Source organism: Physcomitrium patens, chromosome 5 (assembly GCF_059467195.1).
Source record: "Physcomitrium patens ecotype Gransden chromosome 5, ASM5946719v1, whole genome shotgun sequence".
Lineage (NCBI taxonomy): Eukaryota > Viridiplantae > Streptophyta > Bryopsida > Funariales > Funariaceae > Physcomitrium > Physcomitrium patens.
Genome location: NC_143414.1, coordinates 942042 through 968186, shown reverse-complemented (window position 1 = coordinate 968186; position 26145 = coordinate 942042).

The following is a 26145-nucleotide window of genomic DNA, read 5'->3' as shown; positions in this document are numbered from 1 at the left end:
TTGTTGACTACGTTTCTAATCCAAAAAATCAATTAAAGATACATATGAAGTCAAAATAATATCTATGAAGCTTCTAGGAAGCTTCTATATCAAGTGCTATAGAATTAACTTACTTTTACCTACTTTTATTTATTTTTATATATTTATATATATAATTATGAATATGTCCGTGACACTGACTGAAATACTATTCTTGATGATTGATTGAAATTGGCATAAGGAGTCATAGATGCAGATAGTCCAAATATAAACAATGGATATATCTCAACATGTGTGTGTTGATTACAGATACCATCATGTATTATAGCAATAAAGCATTGCATCTGTTCTGTTGCATCTATCATCTCCAACATGCCTGCTTTGTACATATCATCAACTGTAGTATTGCTATAGACTGGTGCACTCCCATTAGTATATATTAATAGAGGTTTAATGTATTTACCTCTAGTTGTCTGAATATGTGTTTCTTTATCTGATGAGTAATGTATAGATATGAACATGAATGCTTCTTCTTTTCTCTTATATGCCTTTATGCTCTTAAGTATGTTATCTTTTGATGTCCTTATAACAAACAATCTATTGATGAATAGAGCATCGTTTCCTTGAGGCAATACACCAAGATGGTTTAACACATCATCTAGGTCAACGTAAGGTGTTATTGTATATGTCGATGAAAAGTACTTAACAATACCTACATCAGGACCCTTTGGTGTTTCATAAGGACATATATATCCAAGCTGAGTTGGATGTATTTGTCTCATTATAGTACTTCTTCTTTCTTTGGAGCTAATCTCAACCCTCTTAATATGAGACAATGAATCAAGAATTGACTTTGATGACAACACTTGAGATATAATTCTTTTATTGTCACCTTGGGTATAGCCTTCCCATATACTTATCTTAAAGTTATTTTGGATATCTTTTGATATTCGATTTAGTGTGCTTACTATCACTGCTTTTTTCTTACTATTACTTTTTATCTTTTGTTGATTAAGCTTACTAATCTCTTCTCTATGCACCTCCGTACAATGTCTGTTGGAGTATGCACACATTTAAAGCTCAAGCAGTCCCTATCATCTTCTTATTTGAGTGATAGTATGGTCTCTATAAATCTGCATATCATCAACGATAACATCTTTACCTTCTTGTCATCATCAAGAGTTGCTGAGATTCTTTCTGTTGAATGTATGATGCTACTGTCAAGCATAGTAGCATCTAGTTGTGATTCTAAAAGATGTCTTGATACCTCTTTTTGATGATCGGTCCATGATAATATCTCTCGCTTTACACTAGCAATGGTCTTTCGAAGGACTTTCATTACAACAAAGATGTTCATAAGATTGTTATGTGATAGAGAAACCTTTAATACTCTGTTGACCATATAGATTTCACAATGACATTTCGATAGTTGTAGCTCACACTTTTTTTTTCATTCTAGATACCTGAAGGTGTAATTTTTTTTCCTGATACATAAGGACCTTCCTTCTTCTTTCTATAACAAACGATCCTCTTATAGTTGATGCTTCCTTTGGAGGTTTATAGTAGCAACCAATAGGAACAGAGATGGTGAGTACTACTTTGTCATCTGCAATGATGATACATTCGTATAAACTTAGAATGTTGATACACTCTTGATACCTCTTCTGATTGAAAGAGACATATACGTTGTTGAAGATCTTGCTATTATCAACTACTATGTTCTTAATTAGATCTACAATGTATAGTATCATAATATCATACAACTTAACAATACTGTTGTCCATTCCAATGCTTTCTATAAACCTTGAGAGATCCATTTCTTGTCTCTTATATGTACTATGTGCGAACATAACTATGAGTGCGAGTATTCCATGTAACTGTCTTCAGTTATATATGTACAACTTCATTTTTGATTTTTTATATGATGTGTGCTAGTAATTATTTACCAACACCAGAATGACTAGTCAACTCAAGACTATATCCTTCTTGTTTTACTGTACAGAGGAGATTACTCAAATATCTTCAATATAAATTAGTAATAAGAATGACATAGGTTCTCCTGCTTTAGGAATAGGAGCTTTGGTATACTGTTTTGTATGTCTTGATCCAAAATGTTGTCTAGGATATATATGATTTATATGACTCAAAGAACCAATATTCAATCCATTATGTCTAAAGAAAATAATAAAAGTTACAGAGATGATATGTCCTAGATGTAGATCATTTGACTCTATAAGGAAGATCAAAGGAAAGAAAGTATATTCTAACTGTAATGATCATGCAAGAGTGTATACATTTGATTCAAAGAGAATGTGTCTTGTTGATAAGAAGAAACCAAGCTATACTATATCAGCTTCTGTTCTAAAAAATATGTTTAGTGCTTTGTTAAACAATCAAATAAGATTTATGGGCAATGACTTATCAAGTCCTAAAGATTTCATAATGAATCATATACCTGTTGTTCCCAATTACATTAGACTCTCTTCAGGTCATGAAGACAGTCTAGCAAGACTATACAATTCAATAGTAAGAAACAATGGTAATGCTTCTGTTGTATACAAAGAGTATTGTACAATAATAGGGAAGGATCTCTAATAAATAGAATATCTGGAAATAAAGGTACATTTAGAAGGTATATTCTTGGTAAGAGAAACAAACATTGTGCAAGAGCTGTAATAATTCTTGATCCTAATATAGATGTCGATGAAGTAAGTATTTCTTTATCCTTCTATAGTAATCTTAAAGTACAAGAAGATAGAGATAACGTACTACTCAATAGACAACCATCTCTTTAGAGGATGTCTCTTATGGCATCTAGAGCAAGGATGATGCTTGATTCTTGTACCATAAGAATCAATCCATTCGTGTGTCTAGCATTCAATGCAGACTTTGATGGAGATGAGATGAACATATTTTGTGCATTGTCATGCTCATCTAAAGTAGAGTGATATACTTCTTATTGTTGATAAGTGCATCTTGTCACCTCAGAATTTGATGCCTATTGTATATGCAATACAGGATATAATCACATGAGTGTTCATGATGTGCAAGATGAATAAGCTATTAAGACGATCAACATTGCATGACTGTATCATGGTACCTCATATTCATCTTGATATTACTAACATATGTACTTCAAGAGATCTCATACTCATGCTTATCAAGTTAATAAGTAATGATAGTAATCCAATGATCAAATCACTCACATCTAGTATAATAAAGAATATAATAAAGAACATATTCATAAGTAAAGGTGGATAAGATACTTTAATGTTTCTAAGATCACTACAGAGAATTGTTGATCACTGGCTTCTCGAAGAAGGATTAAGCGTAGGATATGATGATTGTATAAACAAGGTTAGCCCTATTGCTATGGAGGATATAGACGTAGATGATGAAAATGTGGATATCGTTCTTAATAATATTAGAAACATAAGCCAACTATTGGTGGTAGAATCTGTGGATAAAAATAATCCACTCTCTACGATGATAGATAGTGGATCTAAAGGAAGCTTTGTTAATCTGGGACACATATCTTCATTGATAGGTCAACAATGGATAAGAGAAAAAAGACCAGCAAGGGTATTACCAAGTGATAGAGCTTTAGTATGGTATAGTCCATATGATAGTTCATTACAAGGACAAGGATTTGTTAATAGTTCATATTCACAAGGATTTAATCCTATCAAGTACTTCTTCCATTGTCAAGAAGGTAGAGAAAGATTAGTTAATATTGGTGTGAATACTTCTGATGCTGGATATATACAAAGACATATATCAAAGTCCATGTAACATGTAAAAAAGTATTACGATGGTACTATAAGAGATGCTACAGACATTGTATAATTTTGTTATAGAAGAGACAATGCGGACAACAGTAAGATATAAAAAAAGTTTTTATATTTTCCACTTATTATGACATTCAGAACATTCAAACATTGCGGTCATTCCTTCATCAGCTGATCTCTTCTGAACATCGACGGATATTGTCTTCTTACTTTTACATTTAGAACAATGCTCTGCACCTTCTTCCATGATAGTAGCTGTCTCTTTTGAATCTATATCAAAGAAGATGGTATTATTGATATCCTCATAACAGTTGATGCTTGATACTTTAATGTCTCTTTTGATCATACATTCAACATTAAACTCATACCACTTGATCATATCTTTGTCATTGTCTTCTCGATGGGAGGAGTTCATTGTCTCTATGGCAAATGAGCTAGATGAGATAGTAACTATTCTGAAAAGAGAGATGGACAATGGAATTATAATATTTTTGGCAGTGAATGATGTATTAAGAGCTTTCTACAAAACACCATTAAGCAATGTAAGAATGGTGATGATTGGTCAGGAATCATACAAAGGTATTGGTAAGGCCAATGGGTTGTCCTTCTCTATTAATAAAGGTTATCCAATTCTTCCATCACTAACAAATATATTTAAAGAAATATCTGATGAGATAAGAAGCTTTAACATACCTCCTCATAGTGACCTTACTAAATGGTGCAAAAGTATAGCCAAGAGAGTGGTCTCTCCAATTCTAATTTCCAATTCTTTGTTTCTTTTTGTATACGTGCGTTATATCCAAAAGAGTGATAGTAGGTACAAAATCAACAACTTAACTTTGAGCATCTATATCTCCTTCATAAAAACTCCAAATGACTCAAAATTTTCTCCAAAACCATAGTCAAAAGCCTAAATTTGTAATCCTAGCTTTTAAAGCTTAAATGACTCCGAAAGACTAACTCTAATTTCTAATATGGCCTCAAGCAACCTCCTTGAAGCCCATTAGTCATGATTTTTAACCAATAGGAATAGAGATTTATATCATCCATCTCCATTCATTCATATGGATGCCCTAACTATATTTTTTGTTACCAAAATCCCTCTTCAATCCCTTTTCTTATAAGATTTATATATTATATGCCTTAAACATCAAAAAAAAGAACCAAAATAAAACTTCAAGGATCACCAATATCTAAAAAAGGTGATTCAAAATATTTAGAAGTTATTACTAATAAGATTAACTTCAAAAGTCACTATAAAAAAAAAACTAAGTTATATAAATTCTAATAGAAGCCTTTTTAAACAACTTCTTTTTGAGATAGTAATCTATCCACAGCTTGTAATCAAAAATAATCTACAAACATGGCTCTCATCACATTATCTAATATATTGTGTATTAAATATCTAAACACATTATTTTCATATAGTAGTCAAATCACAACACAATAACATGTTTGTTAATACAACCTTGGAAGGAAGTCTCAATGTTTGGTGATTTTACTAAAGGTAGGAACAATTGTTGATGGTGTTCAAAATATTTTAAATGAAGGAAGTTATGAAGGCTTCAACAACAATCAAATAACTAAGTGGTCTTTCTGCCTTGGTATGGGACACTATTGATGGTTGAAAGGCCCTATCAACCATCTTCGAAGAGAACAAAGATTAGAGTATGTGGCAAATATAATTTGTCACATCTTGGATTTTCTCAAGATATGATGATTGCTCCTTATGGAACTTATTCCTAGAAGATGGAATAATATCACAAACATACACATGTAAACCAATAATTACTTGTATGATTAGATAAAAATAGATAAAAATAAGTTAATTTCATAATATCTTATATAGAAGCTTCCTAGAAGCTTTATAGACCTTTTTTTGACTTTATAGGTATCTATAATTGACTTTTTAGGTTAGAAATGTGGTCAGCAAGTTGGCCATATACCACACATGTTGGTAGCTTAAAAAATAAGTTAATTATGTGGCTCACATATAGAAAATTTTCCTTGTAAAGTAAGGCATGTATTGTACAAAGTCAATACTTATTAGACGTCCTATAAAACATCACCACATAGCTCTTAGTAAGATAGTATATATAGAGGTAAGAATGAAATCCTCTTCGCTCTTGTCCATTTCTTTCTTGCTTCTAGTCTAGATTTAAGAGTCTCTTATTTCCTTGTCTTTAGGCAATAGCCATTCTAATTCCCTTTTAATATACATATTCCTTTATTATTATTTTGTCACTTTTTTTTTTATACAAATTTCTCAAGTTTATGCATCTTCTTTTAGTTCATGTCCTTGACACCATTCAATGTATTGCAAAGTTTTTTTGTAGTTTCAATGATGAATCTTATGTTTTGTTGTTGTAAGGTAAAGAATGCATGTAAGCATATTGTCCAAGGCTGGCTCAATTGGATTGTTTATTAAAATTAAAGAAGTGTTTGTATTTTCTTTTTTGTCTAGTAGATTATATTCAATGATAGAATTTTTTTTTCTTCTTGTTAATTTATAAAAATACTAATGTCTTTAGTTAAAAGATCACTTCTTGAAAATACTTCTATTTCATCTTCTAAAAATGTATTGGTTTTGAAATGTTGAAAATCTATTAGAAGCTTGTCAAACACTATATCTATGTTGATGCAAATCTTATGATATATAAGAAAAAATACTATCTAAGTTTTCATTTAATTATCATATCCTAAGAATATATACTTAATGGTTTTATTTTTTTTAACTTTGATTTTTTTTTTTGATATATGTAAGTATGTTATAGATCTAAATATCCACAAGTAATCCGGTAATAGTTTTGTCTTATTGTACAATTGCTCTAAGATAATCTTTCAATTAATTGTAATAAGATTGATGTTAATTAGGTAGTTGGCATAATATATGGCTTCAAATCATAAGCAGGCAAGTGGTTGACATACAATCAATATTGATTGTGCCCTTTCTACTATAGTTTGATTATGCCTTTTGTTGATTCTATTCTATTCTAATGTATATGCTATTATAATTTATTGATTTATTCTATAGAAAATCAAGTAGTTAATAAATTTTTGAATTAAGTATTTATCTCCTCTATCTATTTTAAAGTAAGTGATTTCTTTCTTTATTTTCTTCTTTGGCAATATTTTAAATTCTTGAAACTTTCTAAAGGTTTTATTTTTTAATTTATAAGAAATAAATCTAAATCTTATAAAAATTGTCATTTGTAAATACTAAAAAATGTCTAGACCTTCTTTAAGATAGAATTTTTAATGCACCAATTAAATCAGAGTGTATGAATTGGAATACCTTTTTAGTATGGTGAGTTGAAGTTTTTGGAAATTTCTCTCTATATTACCATCTTACCATGCATTCTTCATAAGTTTTCCAAAGAATTCTAAAAGGTGCCAATTTTGGTACTCAATAGTCTTTTGATAAATTTTGTAGTCCAACATAGTGTAAATATCCAAATCTTCTATACCATAGTCATACTCTATTTTTTTATTACTATAATTACTTAATTAGTTTTTATTCTATTTATTTATCATAAAATTAATAAATTCCATTTCTTTGCTTTTTTTCCTATTGCTATCAACTTTCTATTGTATTTCTTCTCTAATATTTCTACAATTGATATGATAAGTCTTTAAAAAAATCTTTTTTTAGCATCTACTAATTAAATTTTTTTATAAGATTTTATTTATATATTAATAAGCAGAGTTGAAACTAATCTCTTAGTTTCTATTATCTCCTACAAATTTTTTTTCTTTAAAATCAAAGACATCTTCAAATTCCAAAAAAAGTAGTTTTAGACTCCCATCAACTTATTTAATTCTTCTATCTCACAATTTGAAGACTTCTCTTTAGATTTTTCCATCTTTTTCATTCAAGTAGTTGCATCTATTTAAGATAAGATTTTCACTCACACTTGCTCTTTCTCTCTTTTTCTTCCTATATAAAGAAAAAAATCTACTTAATAATATTACTCTAAACTTACTCTAATACCATGTTACAAAACTAATGCTAATTTTTTTCATATATGTTTGATAAGGTGATACTTTATACACAAGTTTTATCTTAGCTATGATAATTAGTAATTTTGTTTTTACTTAATCTTAATATTCAATGTTGTAAAGCCACTGTCATTGTTGATGTAGAAAGATGTGATGTAAAAGACATATAAAAGAAAATTTCACCGTGCAATACAAATTACAATATGGCCTTGATCAAGAGTTCCTCGTAATTGGTGGTATAAAATGAAGGAAGAAAATAAAAAGAAAAAAAGAAGAACAAACACAAAGCAAGTGAATTGAATGAAATGAAGCCATTATATATCCTAAAAATTAGTCACAGTCTATTTACTAAATTTTTATTCAATAAAAAATAAATAATTAAATTTTTAAATATATATATATATATTTTCCAATGATGTAAGAAATATGTAATTCCGAGCTACTATGAGCAAGTTATAAGGGTTTAAAGATGGCAAGTGAATAAATAAAAAGTTAAATAAAAATTATTTATCTCAAAGATAAATTGTTTATTAATCAAGAATTTGTGCATCATCAAGGCTTATATGTAGTGCACATAAGTCTTTTAGAGAGGCTATGAGGCCTTGTTCTTATCATCCTAAGTACATTCAAGATGCTACAATCAATTATCTAACCATAAATTTTTGTATATTTAAATAATTAAAATCTATATTTTTAACTATTCTAGCAATTAAAATCTATTGATGGAACTTACAAGGCATGCAATCAAATTCTTCTCAATGCTTAGTATGCATGAATGGAACTTCAAGAAGTGCAACACAATATGAATGGTTTGAATACAAAGTGAAATAGTTTTGAAACAAGATGTGGGTTGGATATATCCAATAATAATTGATAGTGATCAACTTTTCTACATTGTTATTTATTATACTATTTTGAAATCTTGTGATCAAAGACTCTTGGTAACTAGATTCTATAGATTATAATAGTAATACATCTTCAAATTGAAGTTCTATAATAACAATCTTATATTATTTATTTATATTTTATGTAATTTATTTCACTTCATTTATTAATCTAAGTTTTTTCATTTATAGTTAATTTGTAATAAAATTAAGACTTAATTTTTATCATATTTAGTAATTCAAAAAATATTTATTATGTATTTTGTATTTTATTTTTTTTCTAATTTAAAATTTAAAATACTTTTTATTATAAAATCTTAATATTATTAATATTATATAATAAAATTATATATTTAATATATTATTTATTTATAAATAGATATATAAGATTTATATTAATAAAAAAGATTCTTTTATTTTATATTTGATAAATATAATACACTTAAATCTAATAGTATTACTACATAATATAAAAATTATTACTTATTGATGATATTTTCAATCAAAATATTAAAAAAATACATATATTTTATTTTTATATGAATAATTAGAGAAATTTTTTATTTTTATTTTTATTTTTTATAAATTTATATATAATTTAAATAAATAGAAATAAATAGAAATAAATAAAAAAATTTATATATTAATTTCTAACATAGTTAGTAAGATTTATAAACTATATATATATATATATATATATAATTATACACACACATATGTAAAAATAAAAATACTAAATATTTTTTTTATTTTTTATTAAAATATATATGTATATTAAAATTTTAAATTATATATCTAAAAAACTAAATATTTAATTTTAATATATTATCAAATCCATATATATATATATATATATATCAATATTAAAAGCTACCTAAATAAGAAATATAAGGTTAAAATAGAATTAAATAAACTTAATAATATCTTATAGAGATGCTTCTTAAAAGCTTCATTGATGTGGATTTGACTTTCTTTAAGTTTATACTTCATTGATAGGTTGAAAATTTGGCTAGAAAATCAACCATGTATCATGCATTAGTTCATTTGTTATGAGTTGGTGATATGGCATATATGTTAAAAACTTGTCTTGCAAATTACACACGTATCTTGTAAATTAGAATTATCAAAAAAAAATTATAGAAATTATTTTTTACGGATATGAAACATAAAAATAGAAAATTAAATCACCATTTTAGTAATGTAGAGATCAAATAGATGGATGAGCCTAATGATCCAACTAGAGGAGGCTATACATGAAATATATTCTTTCTTTGATAGATATTTAGGTATTTTGTTATAACACAACTATTAGATGAAAGAAAAAAAATAAATTACATTATTGAAGAGCTTAATTAATTATATTATATAAAATTACTTTAAAAATATAGATAATATTCAAAGAGATAGAAAAATCAATAAAATCTAATGCTACCTTTTAAAAAGTAGGCTTCTATTTACTTTTTATGGCCATAAATAAGGCAAGAAAAAGTGAAATAGAAGAAAAAATAATATAAATATCTTAAGGAGAAATTTAAAAGTAGTATGTAGCAAAAAGTATCTTAAAAATCTAAAAATTGATAACCAAATAAGAACAATTGTGAATGAGCATTGAAATTAGTTTCAAAGGTACAAATCCATGCGTCTACAATAATTTTGAGTTTTTTTCGCTGATTATAGAGTAAGATTAGAGAGAAAATTTTAAAAAAATTATTTGAGCATTAATTTCAAGTAATTTGGATGGATATTGAGTTTTTAAGAGCTTTTCAAAATAAAAGATGTTTTAAGTGATTTTAGATTCATTGAAATAAAAAACAACTTACATACATGAGGAATTTTTGAATATTGTAGTAAATATATAGATGAAATTTTGTGGATTTGTAAATTTAATTATTTTAACTATATTTTTAAAAAATATCAAGTCAATTAAAAAATTAAATTAAAAAATATAGAAGTTTTATTGGATTAAAATTTTAGATATTTAAATTTTAGGATCAGTGAGATTTTTTATGATTTTAAAAAATAAGTGTATTTAATTAAAGCAAAAAAATTTGACAAAATAGTAAGCTCAGTTTTTTATAGTTTTGTCAATTTAGAAAGCCATTAAATGGTCCAACAACAAATAATCACTTGTAGAAGATCAACATCCAAATTAGAGAAGAAGGACGGCCAACACACTAAAGTATTAGGAGCTCTTTTTTCCAATTGGAAAATTTGAATGATTTTTAAAACCTTATGTGGTTATATGTGCCTTAAAGATTAAAGTATGGAATATTGTTAGTCAAAATCAGTCGTTCAATTAATATTTATAAGAATTTTAAAATTGCTATAGAAATTCAATTATGATTTATTTGAGATTTATTTAGGATTTAGTTAGAATTTCTTTAGGATTTCATTAGGATTTGATTGAAAATCAATTAGAATTTTATTAGAATTTGTTTATGATATGTTTTAAATATTATTAGAATTTTATTAGGATTTATTTAAGATTTATTAAGGATATATTTAGGATTTCTATTATTTCTTTAAATTCCTTATTTATTTAAGATTTGGTATAGATTTTTTTATTACTTTTAAAAATTATTATCTTAATAATTTTTTTAGGATTTTTTTTAAAAAAATTAGGATATATTTTTGATATTTCTTTAAAATTTATTTATTAATTCTTTATAATTTCTTTAAAAAATGCTTAATGACTTTGTGTGATAAAAATCCATATTTATCCTAATAATTATCTAAATAATATGAGTACATAGAAGTAGATAAAAGTAGATATATTTGTTAATATTATATAGAGAAGCTTCATAGTCTCAACTTTGCCTTTATACATGTCTATAGGTGATTAATAGGTTGAAAACTTGGCCAACAAGTTAGACATGTGTTATATATATTGGTGACTTATTACAGAAGTTGAACATGTGGTAGACATATAAGAAGCTTGTTTTGGAAGTTAAATGTATGTCTTGTAAGTCGAACACGTGTTGGAGGTCTTATAGAACATTGTTATATAGCTCCTAGTTAGATGGTATATATAGAGTCAAAAGTAAGGCCTTCTTTATTGTTATCAACTCTTTTCTTGCTTCTAGTCTAATTTCAAAGGTCTCTAGTTTTCTTGTCTTTTGGCAATATCTATTAGAGTATCTTTTTTAATATACATATTTACTTCTATTTTTTTGTTATCTTTCTTAAAAAAATATCGTACTTATTTATTTGCATTCATGAAGTCTTTATCCTTGATAGATTGGCAAGTATATACTTATGATATCAAAGCATTGGATTTTCTTAATTATAAGTAGATTATCCTTTTTTTTTGATAAAACATAAATATATTAGAAGTTATAAATTATCCATTTCTAAATTAATATTATTCTTAGCATTATTTTTTTTTAAGTTCTTTCTTCTATTTGAATTTAAAAATATTAGAGATCTTTTTTTATTACTTTATCATAGTAGAATTTGTTGAAATAAAGAGTGCAATATCACAAATAGAAGAACAATTAAAAGAATAAATACTTGAAATGCATCAACTCAATCTACTACCATATGGAGCAAAAAGATTGATAGGATATAGAGATGATTGGAGCTACTTCAATATCTATACCAAATCATGTTACTTGCTTTGTAGTGGAATACTTTTTAAGTACTAGATAATAAAAAGTTATCTTATTTGAGAATTTTAATAGCATAAGATCAAAATTTCAAGAATTTATGAATCAAATAAAACTTGTGATTGAATTTCAATTCCAAAGCTATCCAATTTCTAAATTACAAGTCAAGTTTATTATAATATTAATTTTAAGTTTTATTTTACATTAATTTTTATCTTTTTTAAAAAAATTAATCCAATATTGGATAATTTAGAGGTTTTTTTGGCTGATTTTTAATCCATACATAGAAAAAAATAATACAATTCAAGTTGCAACCAATAAGATCTATATTTTGTAATAAGATAATCAATCAATATTCGTATATGTATTTCAATTTTGACAACTTACAACTCATATTAAGTCGCATGGCCCTCCACTCATTAGCCAATTTTTCTATGAATTACAATTTAAGGTAAAAAAAAAATTAATGTTCAATTTACTTGATCCTTAGATAATGAGTAAAAAAATTGATTTTATTATGAAATATAATAGTTGTCTATTTGAATTTCAATCTAAGAGTTGCAAAAGAGGGCCTCAACATTTTTATAATTCAATAGAAATATCAATTTTTTTTCAACACATACATTTGAAAGTGAAAGATATATAAATTGATGATGTCATATTATATGAAGTCTTGCTTGAAAATATGCCAAATACCTGATTGTGGAAGATAAAAAAATTTGCAACAACAAGATCTAACAACTCTAATAGAATCATATATAAATTATAATTAAGGCTTAACAAATATAATCAAATATTGATCAAATTTAATTAAATTTTTAAATAAATTAAAAAAAAATACAAAAAAATCTTAATTGAAACTTAATAAAATCCTAGACAAATCCTAGATAAATTCTAATTAAATCCTAAAAAAATCTTAATAAAATCTTAGACAAATTTTAGTCAATCTTTAGACAAATTCTAATCAAATCTTAAATCTCAATCAAATCCTAATCAATTCTACTTAAATCTTAAATCTTAATCAAATCTTAATTAATTTTAATTAAATCCTAATGAAATCTTAAATTCTAATTAAATCCAAGATAAATCCTAATCAAATCCTAGATAAATTTTATAATAGATTAAAAACAACTCTTAATTCCTTTGTATATATGCTTATATTCTTTATTTTTCTATTCTACCTTATTTTTCATTATTCATGGTCCCACAAAATAAGTAGAAGCCCACTTTGTAAAAAAACAATATTTATATTTTTAATTTAATTAAATTTTGAGTGTTATCTATAATTCTTGGATAATTTTCTACAATAATTTGAAATAAGATCTTCTATAATATAATATTTTTTTACTTTTTATCTATTAACTATGTTACATCTTCATAATCGAATATTTTTTAAAACTCTTACTGAGTAAGAAATTACTCGTTATTATCAAGTAGTATTATACTTATATTATGGAGAACTTAATCTTACTATTCAACATTATTTAAGAAGCAATGTAACCACCAAATAAAGAATACAACTATCAAAAAAGATAATATGTTGAAAAATAAGTTTATTTAGCTATAATAAAGATCATGCACCTAAATCTTATACAACACCTAGTGAAGGTCTTATTCTTTCTTCAAATTTTTCTTCTTATTTTATAATTAACATTAATTTAAGATCTATACATTCGAAAGCCTTCATCTAGGTATTGATCATATATATATATGTATATATATATATATATATATATTTATATTTATTCTAATTTTTATCTATATGATTAAGTAGAAGTATGTAAAGAAGTCAAGTTCTATCTAAAATTACATCTTTTTCAATACTTTGATGGATTTACTCAAGTTGGATTCATAGGCTCACTTTTTTTTGGAAGTATATTTTATTTATTTGCACCTTTGATGAAAAAGGATTCACAACTCTTTTGTGATTTAAATTCATTCTTAAAAGTGTTTACAACCAACTTCAAAGAAAGTGATTAAACAAGTGTAGTAGATACCAAATTCTTATCTTTATAATAAAAATTACAATTACCCACTATATATGCTGTTGAATTCCAAAACCTTGCTTATGACATGGATTGAAATGATAAAGCCTTTATCAATTAATTTTGATATAGAAATAAAGATAACATCAAAGATTTATTGTTGACAATGCCAAAAATAAAATCTTTAGAATAATTTATTGCTCAAGCCATTGCATGCAATAATCAATTATTTGAAAATTGTCAAGAGCAAAGATTTCATTGGAGAAGAACAAATTAAGTAATAATAAAAACTTCTTAGTTTTTAAAATTTTATTTATTAAAGCCAAGATTAATACAAATTAATATGATATGTTTTAAATTCTTCATAGAGCAAAAAAGACTTGATGTCATTAAGAGGATTTGTGCTTATATTATAAAGAAACTAAATATATTACTCAATATTCTTTAAAAAAAATATAATTATAAATTAAAGAGTAAAATTTCTAAAAAAGATAATGTGTCAAAAAATAAGTTTTTTTTAGCTATAATAGAGATCGTGTGATTGAAATCATGTGCAACATTTAGTAAAGGTCCTATTCTCTCTTCAAATCCTTCACCTTATTTAACAATAGATGTGTATTTAGGACCTAAAAATTACAAAGTCTTTGTATTATTAGATTCACAAGCTTCAACTTGTTTTATAGATAAAGACTTTAGCAAAAAAACAAGAAATATCTTAGGTTAAGAAAACTAAATCCATACATATGGAAGTCATAAAAGGTTGTTTGTTGTCTTTTGGAGATGTTATCCATAAAACTATATCTTTTGATGTAGCAATTAAAGATCATAATACCATAATAATTTTTAATGTGATAAAATCTTTTTGTAATCTAATTATTTTAGAATTAATATAGTTAAAAATATATAATTTTCAAATAGATTGAATTTCTTGTAATCTTAATTTTTTTGGTTGTATAATCCAAAGTCTTATTAATCAAGTAGAAATACATAAGTCTAATATATCCAAACCCTTACTAGTAGGTACAAGAGCTTTCATGCATGTTGCAAAAGAATGGTCATCTTTTGTTATATATACCATGCTCATTTTTTATGGTAGAAAGTTGTCAAGTGATATTTTTAACTAGTATTAAGATTTTTAAGATTTTTTTGAAAAAAAAATGCACATATTTATTTAGAGTATCGATCTTTTGATTATTCAATTGATCTATAAGAAAGAACTTAACCACCATTCAAACTAAACTTCAAGTTATTGTAAAATGACTTAATTGTAGTAAAAGAGTACATTGATGAAAACTTGGCTTAAAATTTCATATGCCATTCATCAACTTATTGTAAATGATGAATCTTATTGCAATAAGTTGAATAAGATTAAAGAGCTCCTATCTTATTTATAAAAAAAATGATGACTCTTTGCAAATGTATACAAATTATTCATGACTTAACAAGATTATCATTAAAAATAGATATTTCTTATCTCTATTTTTAAGAATTTTTGACCAACTCAATTAAACAAAGATTTATATAAAAATAGATCTATAAGGAATATACTACTTGGTCTACATTAAAAAAAAGGATAAATAGAAGACTACTTTTTAAACTAGATATAGATATTTTGAATATAATGTCATACCTTTTGGACTTAAAAATATACTAATTTCTTTTTAAATTCTTAAAAATGATCTTTTTTATGAGTTTCTTGCTGATTTAATTGTTTTCTATTTAGACAATATTCTAATCTACTTTAAGAATATAGAAGAAGATAAATTTTATGTTCATCATGTATTACAAAAACTTAGAGATGAGAGATTATATGTCAAGTTTGGAAAGTGTGTATTCCACTCTACTAATGGATTTATATTTATTGTAATTATTACTTAAGTAATATGAATAAGTAGAAGTAGATAAGAGTAGATTAATTTCATAATATCTTCTAAAAAAGCCCTAAAAACTTCTTAGACGTTGTTTTGACTTTATATATATTTGTAGTTGATTGATAAGTTAGAAACTTGGTCAACAAGTAAACTGTGTGCTACATGTATTGGTAGCTTATAGAATAAGCTAATTATATGGCATCTATATAAAAAACTTGCCATGCAAGTTAAGATATGTATGATAAAAAGTAAATACATTTTTGGAAGTCCTATAGAATGTTGATACATAGATCTTAGGTAGATAATATATATAGAGGTAAGAGTGAAGCCTTCTTCACTCTTCTCAATTCCTTTTTTGCTTTTAGTTTAGATTCAAGAGTCTCAAGTTTCCTTACTTTTTGACAATAGCCATTCCAATTTCTTTTTAATATAAATATTTCTTTATTTTTTATTTTGTGATTTTTCTTTTGACATGGATTTCATAGATTTATGGATCTTTTTTTAATTCATATCCTTGACAGATTGATAAAAGTATATTTACAATATTAGAGCTTTGTCTTTTTTTAATTAAGAAGGAATTATCCCTTTCTCTTGATAAGACATAAGTATATTAGAAGTTGCAAATTACCCTCTTCTAAACTAATATTATTCTTAATATTTTTTTTAATTTTTAAGTCCTTTCTTTTGCTTATCTCGAGGATTATTAGATATTTTTTTCTAAGTATTATTATAGCAGAGCATTTTAAAATGAAGAGTATAATGGCACAAATACAAGAGCAATTGAGGGAGTTGATACTTATAATGCATCAACTCAGTTTATTGCCACTAAAAGTAATAAAAATGAAAAGAAGTGAAGATACAAACATGATTATAGCTGCTTCAAAATCTATATCAAATCACATCCCTTCTTCTATAATAGAACATCCTTCCAATGTTAGAAAAATCTAGAGTCATCTTATCCACAAAGTTAATGGCACAAGATCTAAATTTTTGAGGATTTATCAATCAAGTACAACTTGTGAAGGAATTTCAATCTCAAAGCTATCCAACGAGAAGATTTTAAGTTAATTTCATTGATACACTTCTTTTAAGTTTGATATTATCATGGTTTTTGTCTTTTTTTGAAGAATAAGATCCAATATTGAATAATTTGGAGGCCTTTTTGGCACACTTTTGATTTATGTATAGAGATAATGATGCAATTTTGTGTTGTAACCAGTAAGATTTATATCTTGTAACAAGGCAATCGATCAATGACATTATATGCTTCACAATTTTGATAACTAGTAACTAATGTTAAGTAGAATGATACTTCTCTTATTAGCCAATTTTTCTAGAAATTACAATATGAAGTAAAAAAATTAATGCTTAACTTATATAATCCTCAAACATTTAGTTAAATAATTGACTTTTTTGTGAAGTGTGACAATCGGCTTTTTGAATTTTAATCTAAGAATCATGCAAGAGAGCCTCCACTTTATTACAATCCAATGACAACATTGACAATCTTTGAATCTAAACATTTAAAAGTAAAAGACATGTAAATTGATGTGGTAGGTTTTAAACCTCTTACTGAATAAAAAAAGACTTATTGTCATCAAAAAAGACTATATTTATATTATGGAGAAGCTACGCACATTACTCAATATTATCCAAAGAAATAATAAAACTACAAAATAAAGAGTATGATTATCAAAGATGAAAAAATAACAGAAAATAAATTTGTCCAGATATAATAGGGACCATGCGGCTGAAATCTTATACAAATAAAGGTCCTATCTTCGCTTTAGAATCCTTTCTTTATTTTAAAATAGATGTATATTTAGGACCTAATAATTACAAAGCCTTTGCCTTAATAGATTCATGAGCTTCAACTTCTTTCTTAAATGAAGTTTTTGTTAAAAGCCATAAAATACCATTAATACAAAAAACTAAATCCATACATGTAGAAGTCATAGATGGCCATTCATTATCTTGTGGAGATATTACTCATGAAAAATTTCTTATAGATGTAACAATAAATGATCATAATAATTGCATAATTTTTAATATAATTAGGTCTCCTTCTAATTTAGTTATTTAAGGTTTATTTTGGCTAAAAAATTATAATCCTCTGATAGATTAGATTTTTTGTAAACTTGACTTTTTTTAGAGTACTATTAAGAATTTTGTAGAAAGCCATAAGTCTAATATAGCCAAACTAGTATTCATAGACTCAAAAGCTTTCTTACATGCTATAAAAGAGGGATTGCTTTTTATTATTTATGCCACATCTATTTTTAATGATGAAAAAACTTAAAGTAGTATTCCAAGTCAAAATCAAGATTTTCAAGATATTTTTGAAAAGAAGAAGGCAAATATTCTTCTAAAGCATCATCCATATGATTGCTTAATTGACCTCAAAGGGAGAAGTTAGCCACCATTTGATCTAATCTATAATTTATCACAAAATGAGTTGACTGAACTTAAAAAATATATTGACGAGAACTTCGCCAAGAATTTCATATGCCATTCAAAATTTCCTTTAGGAGTTCCTATCTTATTTGTGAAGAAAAAAGATATATCATTGCAAATGTGTACAGATTATCAAGGACTCAACAAGTTTATCATTAAGAATAAGTACCTTTTATTCTTGATATCTAGACTTTTTGATCAACTAAATCAAGCTAAGATCTATACAAAAATAGATCTACAAAGAGCATACAACTTAGTCTCCATTAAAGAAAGAAATGAATAGAAGATTGCATTTTGAACAAGATATGGATACCTTGAATATAATGTCATGCCTTTTGGACTCACAAATGCACCAACTACTTTTCAACATCTTATGAATGATATTTTTTGTGAGCTTCTAGATGATTTTTTTATCTATTACTTAAACAATATTTTAATCTATTCTAAAAAAATAGAAGAATATGAAGTTCATATTTGTCATGTATTACAAAAACTTAGAGATGGGGGATTGTATGCCAAGTTGAAAAAATATATATTCCAAATTACTCAAGTTGACTTCTTAGAATATATTATTTCTAACAAAAGACTTATAATGGATTCGAAGAAGGTTCAAATAATTATAGAGTGAAAGATTTCAAGAATAAAAAGAGATGTATAATATTTTTTGGATTTTGCCAATTACTATCAAAACTTCATCAAGAATTTTTTTCAAGTTGTAGCTCCTCTTATACATCTTACATGCAAAAAAAAACTTGATTGGAACAAAGAAGTTAAAGCATCTTTTGAAGCCTTAAAGTTGGCATTTATTTTTGGACCAATCTTATATTGCGTCAACTTTTTTAAAGTATTTTTTATCGAAACAAACACATCAAATTTTGCTATAGATGCTATTTTGTCACAAAAAAGAAAAGGTAAAAAATTCCATTTAGTAATTTTTCATTCTAAGAAATTTTCAACATCTAAGATTATTTATGAGATCCACGACAAAGAACTTCTTGCAATCATAGATTCTTTTCAAGAATGGCATCATTATCTAGATGATACTTTTAATTTAATCACCGTATATATAGATCAAAAGAATCTCAAGTATTTCATATCAACATATATTTTAAATCATCACCAAGCTTGTTTGAGCATGTTTTTTTTAAACTTTGAGTTCAATATTACTTATTGGCTAAAAAAATAATAATATTTTTTTAATACCCTTTCTTAGTATTCTTATCTTATATCAAAAGAATGAGATGCAACTTATGATTAATAATAGATAATTTTATTGAAGTTAAAATAATTTTATTTTTGAACAGTGAAATCAACATTAAGTAGTGATTTAATTTTTTTCAAACAAATTCAATCAAATATGTTCTCTAATCTTCTTGTTCATGATATTAAGAATACTTCTTGTAAGTCTTATAATACTTCTAAGTTCAAGTTCAATAACAATCTATTTTATTTTGAAAGATGCCTATATGTTCCAGAAAGAGAAGCATGTTTACGTGTTCTTCAAGCACATCATGATTTTCTATTAGTAGGAGATTTTGGATACAATAAGACTTTGGAGCTAATATCCAAAGATTTTTGGTGGCTGCAAATGTGAAAGGCTGTAAAAGACTTTGTTCAATCATGTAACATTTGTTCAAGGTCAAAAATACTTTGTTATCAACCTTATAGACTTCTTTAGTCATTACCTATTTTAGAACAATCATGGTCTTTTATTTCTATAGATTTTATTATGGATCTTTCAATCTTAGATTTGTATAATTCTATATTTGTGATAGTAGATTATTTTACCAAAATAGCATATTTTCTACTATATACAAAATCTATCACAAGTAAAAAAATTGCTAAGCTTTTCCTTGACAATATCTATCAATATCATAAGTTACCAAAAGATATTATATTGAATAAGAAGACTCAATTTGTATCAAGATTTTAGAGAATCTTTTTTACCATTCTAATAATGGATATATAACTTTCTTTGGCCTTTCATCCTCAAACCAATAGACAGACAAAGTGCATAAACTAAGTTTTGGAGCAATACTTAAGATGTACCATCAATTATCAACAAGGCGATTGGACAACCCTCTTGCCATTAATAAAATTTTCTTATAATAATACAATGCATTCTTCTATGCAATAAATATATATATATATATATATATATATATATTTTTTATCAATTATGGTTATTACCCACGACTTGATACTTTTGACTTTTCAAAAGTTAATAATCCTACAATGGAAGATTTGGCAAATTGTTTGTCATAGCTATATGTAGTAATAAAGATTCAATTAAAGGAAGCTCAAGAACAACAAAAGATTAATACCTATGCCTATCAAAAAGAACAACTACAATTCAATGTAGATATGTGAGCCACTGAATTGACTTGCATGGATATTTAATATAAAAAATACTCTTATTGTGCCTAAAATCATAGAATTGGTGAGTTAGTATTAGAATTTTTTGAAGAAATAAGAAATAAATTGCTAATAGCAGATATGCAACCTAGGGTAGAATTTATTAGGACTAAATCTTATGATGAATAGGTTTTTGTAGCTAACATTAGATGATGGCCATTGGAAGTATTCCTTGTTGTCAAAAGAAAAAAAAATATATAAATATAAATATATATATATATAAAAGAATCAAAAGAGTAGAAGGAAGAAGGAAAAAAAGAAGAAGAGAAGATCAAAAGAAGTAGAAAGAAGAAGAAGGAAGAAAGAAAAGAGAAAAACCAAGAAGGAGAAAGGAGAATAGAAAGAAGACAGAACAGAAGAAGAAAAGAAGGACAGAAGAAAAGGGAAAGAAGAAAAGAAAAAACAAAAGGAAAAAAGCAAGGAAGAAAAAGAATTTTTTTTGAAAGATGATCAAGAAGGCGAGAGGCTGCCCCTGAATGGCGACAGCCTCCTCGTCAATATGGGTCCGGGCCTCCCCCGACTGTTTTTTTGTTCTTCCTTCTCACTTTTTTTTTTTTTTTTTTTTTTTTTTTTTGGGTGTTGGATCTGTGCTCTAGGTGCTCTGGAGCCTCTTCTACATTTTTTTTGTGTGTTTTCTTTTCCTTATCACGTCGCAGCGCTCATGGAATAGGTTGTGTTCGGGCTCGGTGAGCCAGTCGTTGCAGCAACATTGGGAGTTGTCGACGACATTACTTCTTATCTTTTCCTTCGTGTCCGGATTCGCACTACAGTGTAGTAGGGCGGCGTTGAGTTTTCTTTGGCTGCGGTGCAGCAGGAGTGCTAGGTTGTTCTTTCCCTTCCATGCGGAAAAAAGGAGCCATGGATCAGGTAGTTGTGCAGTGATGTGCTAGTCTAGTGTGGCTAAAGTGGACTTGGCTCGTCTTGATTCAAGAGCGACTAGGACGCGAAGACCACTTGAATTGCAGTAGGAAAGTATACTGAATGAGCAGAAGCGACCTTGAGTTCAAGGATGTGTGCTGAAAAGAAGTTGTATGGCGTGGCAAATGCAGCAAGGGAGATCAAAGGCTGAAGTCGTGCGGCAGTCCTTCGTGGCCGTTATTTTGCAAGACTCTCAATTCGGTTGCTAATTTTGACAAAGGCTCTCGCTAAATCTGCGTCTCAAGACTTATAACTCTCACTTGTAGTATTAGCGGTCGATTAGAGCGTAAACCTCCATAGTATAGAATGCTAGTAAAAAGAGCAGATTTAGAATTGGAATGCAAGCGGACTGTTCTAGACCCATAGCCTTGCTTCGCCGTGTCTTAAATTTCCACCGAGAGCCTTGTTGGACTATTACTAGAGGCAGTGACTTTAGCAATGGGTTTAAAGCTGTATTCAGTTGCCATAGGATTGTTGGCAAGTAAAAGCACTAAGGAAATGCCATGATCATGTATCTGCAATAGCCGATTGCCTCTGCATCCCTTGGGACCCAGCCGCACAAGGAACACTTGGAAATCCATTTAGTACAGTCAACGATGCTGCGCTTGCTTTAGAATAAGCCTTACCTCCTTCGACCCATCCACCCCGACAATGCAACTCTTCTTCCCTAGAGCTTTAAAAAAATATTGACGGCTTACTCACAGGCCGTACTGGGAACGTTCTCTAAAATCCGTACCGCAACATGAGCTCTTCTTACACCTTCGGAATAGCATCAGCTTCTGGCCTTAGCACACAAAGAGTAAAGTTCACACCCATATAGCACCCAAGAGTGGACAAGATCCAAAGCATCCACGCTTTGCAGCAGGACAACAGCAAGGAAAGAAGGAATTCGCATTGCTGCTGCAAGAGTGCTGGTAGGCGAAGGAGAACTACAACAGCAACTTCGAGCTTAACTTTGATGGTGCACTTCATGGGTGAGAGAAGGTGAACAGAGAATTGAGCTTCTATACAAGGTGATTAGGTTAGATTCAAGTGAATTAGGGTTGGAGGGCATTTAGGTTTAAATAGATGAATTAGAGTTGAAGAAGATGATTAATTGTCGATGATTAATGGTTGAAATTGGATGAATTTTCATTCATGGATGGAAAGTCATTCACGGATGAAGAATTTCTTGGACGAATTTGAATTTTTGGGATGATATTTAATACTAGATAAAAATGAAAATAACTAAATAAATAAAAATTAAAAATTATATAGACTTTAATTAAATCATATAAAAAATTGTCTTCAAGTATATGTTTAGTTGAGTTATTGAATGCTATGTATTGTTTTTTGTAGTGTGTGAGAGTGGTTTTTATTACTTGAAAGAACTAAGAATTTAAGACGCAATAGAAAACAATTTAAGCAATTAAATTGTAAGCTAATTAATAATGGTGAACTAAAATAGATTACTCACTAGAAGGAATTGTGTCAGTCACAATTGGTGCTTTTATTGGAATTATTAATTACTTAAGCAACCAAGTAATAAGAACTTGTTAGAGAATTTAGATAATCAATTTTTTGCGAATTAGAATTAGCTTTCAACTAGTAGGGGTTTATTTTCCTTCACAAGGTGACAAGATATAATTACTTCGTTGTAATATCAAGACTACTTGTCCTTGTGATAAGTTGGACTACAATATGCTTGGACCTTTTTCTATTTGTAGAGAAATCAATTTACTTGCTTATCAATTACATCTACTAGAATCAATGAAGATCCATCTTTGTATTCCACATATATCTTCTTGAATCATATAAGACTATAAACATATCAAGAAGAAGATAAGTTCCACTTTCTATAGAGTGGACAATAATTAAGAGTTTGAAGTGGAAGAAGTTCTAGACTTAAGACAGCACCAAAATAAGTTGAAATATCTCGTCCATTGGCATAGATATGATATTAATGAACACACATTAGAGCAAGCAAAAAATCTTACAAATGCAATAAAGAAGGTCAAAGCTTTTCATTAACAACATCCATCAAAACGGAGATGAAAGATATCAAACCATTGTTATAAAAGAAACACAATTCAAGAAAGATTGCATTCTACCTTCTATCCTTATTTGTAGTTTCTACATAATTGTGGCATTAAGGAGAAAAAAAAATTAACAGCTAGCAGATTCAATTCAAAATCCATCATTTATTGACTTATCAGACGACACATTATCATTATCATAGCCTTCAAAATGACGTAATAGGAATGAAGATCTTCAAGAAGGATTTGTTTTTTCTTGAATAGGCTTCTAGCTACCACTAAATGCTCAATCAAGTCTAAGATATAAAATATCAAGTTTATATATATAATATATTCCCTTTTAAGGCAATTACATCAATACATAAGCCCAAGTACCAAAAAAACACCCAAATGTATAATAAAGTATCTTAAAACCTTATATATCCATGTGAGAAATGTTTCCTAAACTTCAAAAACTCATATCTTACGATCGGACCATCCAAAAAATCCTAAATTTTATATGAAGTACTGATATACTTTCAAAAACTACCACAAAAAAATTCAATTTTAAATTCGTTGCGGATCTTGAGATATTACCAAAATCCTAACAGTAGCTTTAAACCCTAGCTTACATACACCCGTATGCTATTTTCTTCATATCTCACAAAATAAATAATCAAATACCATGAAACTTTGATCTATACCTTTTTAACCTAATAACTCACATTTATAGAAATTTTGAGCCAAAAATTCATCTAGAAACTCAAGATATGGCTCCAACTATTACTATCAATAAAATGACTCACTTATTGCCTTTGAATTACATGTACTATCTTCAATGCTCTATAACTCCTTCATTTAGACTTGAAATTCATCAAACAGTATATGCAAAGTGTAGTTAAAAAAGTGTTCTCTTCAACTCTAGTCGCCGATCTTTCATTGCTCTCCGTACGCATATGTTGTACTTTAAAGAGTGACAATAGGTACAAATTTGATACCTTAACTTTGAACATCTATGTCTCCTTCAAAAAAACTCAAAATCATACAAATTCTTCATCTAAATTATATTCAAAATCCTGAACTTATTGATCCTAGTCTTCAAAGCTCAAATACCTTTGAAAGAAAAACCCTAATCCCTAATAAGGCCTCAAGCAGCCTCCTTGAAGCCCATTGGAGATGGCCTTTGACCAATAGGAATGAAGTTTTCTATTCCTTGCCTTCATCTAATGATGTCTTGCTTTCATCCCTCCCAATAAGCCTCCTACTAGTTAAGAATTTCTTCTTTAGGTTCTAATCTCCTCTCAAGGCCTCATACTAAATATTTAGGTTCTAGGTTTTGAAATGCTATAATTAAAAAGATAAAACTAAAAATAAAGTTTTTTATATCCACTCTCTTTAAATTAATCTATTGACCATTCTAACATATACCAAGACTTATGAACATATTATATGTTCTAACTAATTTTTACATATCATAAGCATTTACAATACAATATTATGACATAGATCCTAAGTAGATAGAATATATAGAGGTAAGAATGAAGTCTTCTTCACTCTTGTCAACTTCTTTCTTGCTTTTAGTCTAAATTCAAGAGTCTCTAGTTTTCTTGTCTTTTGACAATAGCCATTCCAATCTCCTTTCAATATACATATTTTTTTATTTTTTATTTTTTTACTTTTCTTTTGACATAGATTTAATAGATTTATGCATCTTTTTTCAGTTCATGTCCTTGATAATACATTATTTCTAACAAATGGCTAATCATGGATTCAAAGAAGGTTCAAACTATCATAAATTGGAAGATTTCAAGAAGTATAAGAAATGTGTAATGTTTTTTGGACTTTGCCAATTACTATCAAATCTACATCAAAAACTTTACTCAAGTTAGAATTTCATTTATATATTTGACTTGTAAAGACAAATTTAGGTAGAATAAAAAAACCAAAGCATTATTTAATGCTTTAAAGAAGAAATTTATTTTTGCTTCAATCTTATATTGGATTGACTTCTTGAAGGTATTCTTCATAGAAACATAAACATCAGATTTTTTTATAGATATTTTATCAAAAATAAGATAAGTTAATAAGTTCCACCTTATAGCTTTTGATTCTAATAAATTTTGAGTAGCCAAGATTAACTACAAGATCCACGGCAAAGAATTTCTTGCAATTGTAGATTTATTTCAAGAATAATATCATTATTTAGAAGGTGCTTCTATTCTAATCATATTGTATATGGATCACAAGAATCTT